The sequence below is a fragment of the Nematolebias whitei genome, chromosome 24 (genome assembly GCF_014905685.2).
Source record: "Nematolebias whitei isolate Nwh7 chromosome 24, NemWhi1, whole genome shotgun sequence".
NCBI lineage: Eukaryota > Metazoa > Chordata > Actinopteri > Cyprinodontiformes > Rivulidae > Nematolebias > Nematolebias whitei.
This window is the reverse complement of record NC_056521.1, coordinates 111628-116636: the sequence shown is the minus strand read 5'-3', so window position 1 is coordinate 116636 and position 5009 is coordinate 111628. Positions and strand designations below refer to the sequence as shown.

Here is a 5009-nt window from a genome sequence, read left to right as displayed (position 1 = left end):
TATATACACATATGTGTGTACATATATATTTGTGTGTGTGTGTATAAATATATATATATATATATATATATGTGTATATATGTATATATTTATACACATGTACACATGCATACACACATACATGCATACATACATACACACAACTTCAAAATAACATAAATTCTCAACCTGTACAGAAAACAGTTTCTGCGTCTCAGCGCCACCAGCTGGTGAGAGGTGGTGACGTCAATTTGAACCCCGCCCACTGGAACCGGTACTGAAAGCATAATGGAAACACAACCTGTACCGTACCGAGTAGAGTAGAGCCGGGCTGTACCGGCCCGTACCGGTACTAATGGAAAAGGGGCATAAGATCGATCATTATCCGCCCCTTGAACAGGTATCCATGATAAGGGGCCAATAGCCTCCACAGCGCCACCTACATTATTCCTACAGTTATATCTCAATGATACATCATCCTATCTGCACCAGATTTTTGGTGCATCATCTGTGAGCATTTATAGACGCATTGGAATTGCTGTTTTATATTTGACTTAAATTCACCCCCTAGATTATTCAAACTGTTATATTTCAAAGAGATATCTGATCTGCACCAGATTTTTTGTGCATGATCAGTGAGAACTTCTGTATACATTTGTGTTATTTAACATTTGACTTGAGTGCGCCCCCTAGATTATTCCAAAACTTACATCTCAGTGATATATCATCTGATCTGAACCAGATTTTGTGTGTGTCATTAGTGAACACTACTAGACACATTGGTATTGTATTTTAACTTTTGACTCCAGTGCGACCCCTACATTATTCCAACAGTTATATCTCAGTGTTACAACATCTGATCGGAACCAGATTTTTTATGCATATTCAGTGAGCACGTCTAGACACAGTGATATTGTGGTTCAACATATGACTCAAGTGCGCCCCTACATTATTCCAATAGTTATATCTCAGTGAAATATCATCCAATATGTACCAGATTTTATGTGTGTGATCAGTGAGCACTTATAGGCACATTGATATTGTTCTTGAACATTTGACTCAAGTGTGCCCCTAGATTATTCCAACAGTTATATCTCAGTGATACATCATCCAATCTGAACCATATTTTTTATGCATAATCAGTGACCACGTCTAGACACATTGATATTGTTGATTCATAACATCACTTAAGCACAACCTACTCATAAAAAACTGTTGATTATTGGATTCTAGCTTCGCACTGTGTAAGATAATAGACTGAAACATTGTTCGCTAACTGTTCATTACCACACATGACATATTGAAAAGCATAAAGGAAATGCTTGTCAAACATTCACCACAAAACAGGAATTCAACATAACTCCTGTCTGGACGGTCAGATTTCGCCTATACTTGTAAGACCTGCAGCTGGACAAGTAACAACGTGGACAGAAGGCGATGTCGAAGATTCGGGAAATGCACCCCACGGTGAACGCGTGTGGGATTAGCACGAGAGCGTTCAAAATGGCGACTGGGTGGACTAGCTGAAGCTCCCGCGGTCGCCGTAAGGCCGGAGCGGTGCTTTGTTGCGAGGGCCTCCAATGCTGCTTGCAGCTTTAATTATGCTTGTAATAGGTTTTTGCCCTACAGCTTTTGCTGTAAATGACAATTCAAGAAGGTTGAGTTCAAAGCATGCACAACAGTAGGTTTAATAAAAGAAAAATATATTAACAACACATATTTGACCAAACGTGCTCAGTCTCATCTGTTCATTTATGAACTAGGAGTTTCAGTCAGTGTTCGATCTAGGTTCCTTAAATCCAGAGGTGGTAGTATTAACGCTTCAACATACCAAGACAGTTTGGGTGAAGTTGTACTTCCAACTTTGTGGCAATATTTTAAGAATGTCCCTTTCTCTTCCCACATGGTTCTGCCTCAGTGCGCAAAGCAAGGAATAGTGAGACATAGTTTGACGAGTTTGGTGTGGAAGAACTTTACTGGCCTGCACATAGCTCTGAGATGCTTCAGACCGGTACAAAGGAAAGTTAAATGTTGAATCCAGGACACTGGCCTCATACTGAGAGATTGTTTTGAACGAACAGACTGGCAGGTTTTCAGAGAAGCTGCTGAAAATGGAGGATCGCTTGATCTGGACCAATAGAGCTTTAGAGCGTGACATCACTGTGTCCGCGGCGCGATGACTGATGGGATAGGATGGGGCCGGATCCATCATGCTTACTGTCCTCAATATTAACTGTCGAAAACAAGCTTTCTCGTTGACTTAAAAAAAAAAGATCTAATTAGGTTAAAACAGTTTAGCCATGGTCTGAAATTGCTACGTTATTGGATGTAATGTAAAAAGATAATGTAATAATGATAATGAGATTATCATTATCATGAGATAATGATAATGTCAAAATTAATGTAAAAAGAATTGTAAAAAGATCGAAAACTGATTTTTTAAAATAGATTCTCTGCCAGGAAACAACGCGAGGGAGCTCATGTGTAGGACGTAACAAAAAGGAGACGCGAGACGTCCTGAAAACTTTCTCCAGCGTCCCAAGATACCTGCTAGTTTGTTCCAGACATTCTGGTGAGTGTCTAAATTCAGTTTGTTGGTGTTGTGCCATAAATTTGTGCCATGATTTTGTCAGGGTGTATCATGTTTAGTTCATCTAAAAAAGTTCAATCTGGTCCTCTGGACATTCAAAAAAACAAAACAAAGCAAAACAACAAAAAATGTAGAAACGTTTTGTCTCTCATCCTGAGGACTTCCTCAGTCTGAGGTGCTGTTTTCAGCTCAGTCTCTTAAATAGCACCTTCTCAGAGTGGATCAACCAGTTTGCTGCTGACAACCAGAACCAGCTGATCACATGCTCAAGAAGGACCATCAGCCTAACAATGGATCATTAGCACCTGATGGCTGTTTACTGTTCACAGAGGGCTGAGTGATACTAGCAATCACAGCATTGTAAGAGGGGGACAGTTGAACCTGGAGGCTCCACCCCTGTTTAATGATGGACGGTTTCTTTTCACAAAGATGGCCTCCTTTACTCCTCTCTCAAACCATAGTTCCTCTCTATCCAGGATGTGAACATCTTCATCCCTGAAAGAGTGACCGCTGGCCTGGAGATGAGTGTAGACCTCAGAGTCCTGGCCTGATGATGTTGATCTTCTGTGCTGGTCCATCCTTTTGGCCAGTGGCTGTTTAGTTTCCCCGATGTAAGACTGATCACCCTCCTGACACTGAACAGCATACACAACATTGCTCTGTTTGTGCCGGGGGACTGGATCTTTGGGATGAACCAGTCTTTGCCGTAATGTATTTTGGGGTTTAAAAGCCACTGGGACTAATGATAATGATCAAAATGATATATATATCATTATATATAATATATATAATATAATATATATATAATGATAATAATGCTAATGATCCATTGTTAGGCTGATGGTCCTTCTTGAGCATGTGATCAGCTGGTTTTGGTTGTCAGCAGCAAACTGGTTGATCCACTCTGAGAAGGTGCTATTTTTTTTAAATTTTTTAAATTTCATTTATTTTTATTTTTTTGTGATGGCCTCCCTTCTCCCCTTACAGCCATCCTCTCCACACCATTATTATGAAATATTTATTCTAGTGACTATCTAGTGTAGGTTTTTTATTTTTTTATTTTTTTTATAATAGGATAGAAAGAAAGAAAAGACAAAGTAAGACTCCAAAATATAAGAAATATACACAAAGAGAGCACACGGCAAAACACCCGGCCACTGTCTGTTCACCTGCAAAGAACATGACAAAACACAGCAACAAAATACATATGTATAAAGAACTTAAAATATTCATGGCTTTGCAGTAAGTTAGAAAAAAAAAATAAATACATCCAAACAAGCTTTGGAAAATTTGAAAAATGATTTAACTGTACAAAACTGGGATAGTGTCCATGTTGATGATGTAAACAAATCTTATGATGTGTTTATGAATATCTTGGATACTTTATATAAAAAAAATTGTGTACTAAATAATTACACCAAGAAGAATGTTGTTGACCAGCAGTGGATGACAAATGGACTGAGAAATGCTTGTAGGAAGAAAAACTATTTGTATTTATGTTTCTTGAAATGCAGAACACAAGATGCAGAAGAGAAATATAAGAAATATAAAAACAAATTAGTTGGGATTATAAGAAAACATAAGAAAGAATATTATAGTGACTTATGGAATAAAAGTAATGGGGATACGAGGGCAACATGGCGGGTCGTGAATAGTGTTCTACAAAAAAATATAGGAAAAACAGGCATTTCACAGAACTTTACAATAAATAATGAGACAATATATGATGAAAATGTAATTGTTAATGGATTTAATATGGGAACTATTTAATTGATGATTATCTGGACAGTATGTTCCTGAAGGGAACTGATAAAGATGAAATAATGAATGTAGTCAATAAATTTGTAAACAAAAACTCTAAGGATTGGATGGATATGTACATGACATTCGTAAAGAACATAATGGGTCATGTAATTGAACCATTTACACATATATGTAATTTGTCCTTTACAACGGGAGTATTTCCAGACAGAATGAAGGTGGCTAAGGTATTTCCTCTTTTTAAAAATGGTGACAAATGTGTGTTTGATAACTACAGACCGATATCCTTGTTACCACAGTTTTCTAAAATCTTGGAGAAACTATTCAGTAACAGACTGGACCAATTTATTGAAAAACAAAATATTCTAACTAATAATCAATATGGTTTTAGAACAAAAAATTCAACATCTATGGCGCTTATGGACTTTATGGAACAAGTAACTACTGCGGTTGACCGTAAACAATATTGTGTAAGTGTGTTTGTTGACTTGAAAAAGGCATTTGATACTGTTGACCATAATATTCTTTTTGATAAATTATACAAATATGGTATCAGAGGTTTAGCTTTACAATGGGTGTGTAGTTACTTGAAAAACAGGAGACAGTTTGTACAGATGAATAATGTGAAATCAGATCACTGTACTATTACTTGTGGAGTTCCTCAAGGATCCGTACTTGG

At 37.4% G+C, this 5009-nt stretch overlaps 1 protein-coding gene across 1 annotated transcript in view; it reads right to left on the bottom strand.

Moving 5' to 3' along the window:
• Nucleotides 1-5009, bottom strand: part of LOC119429174 (NLR family CARD domain-containing protein 3-like) — a 48240-nt gene that overhangs the window by 22467 nt on the left and 20764 nt on the right. The window lies entirely within an intron of this gene.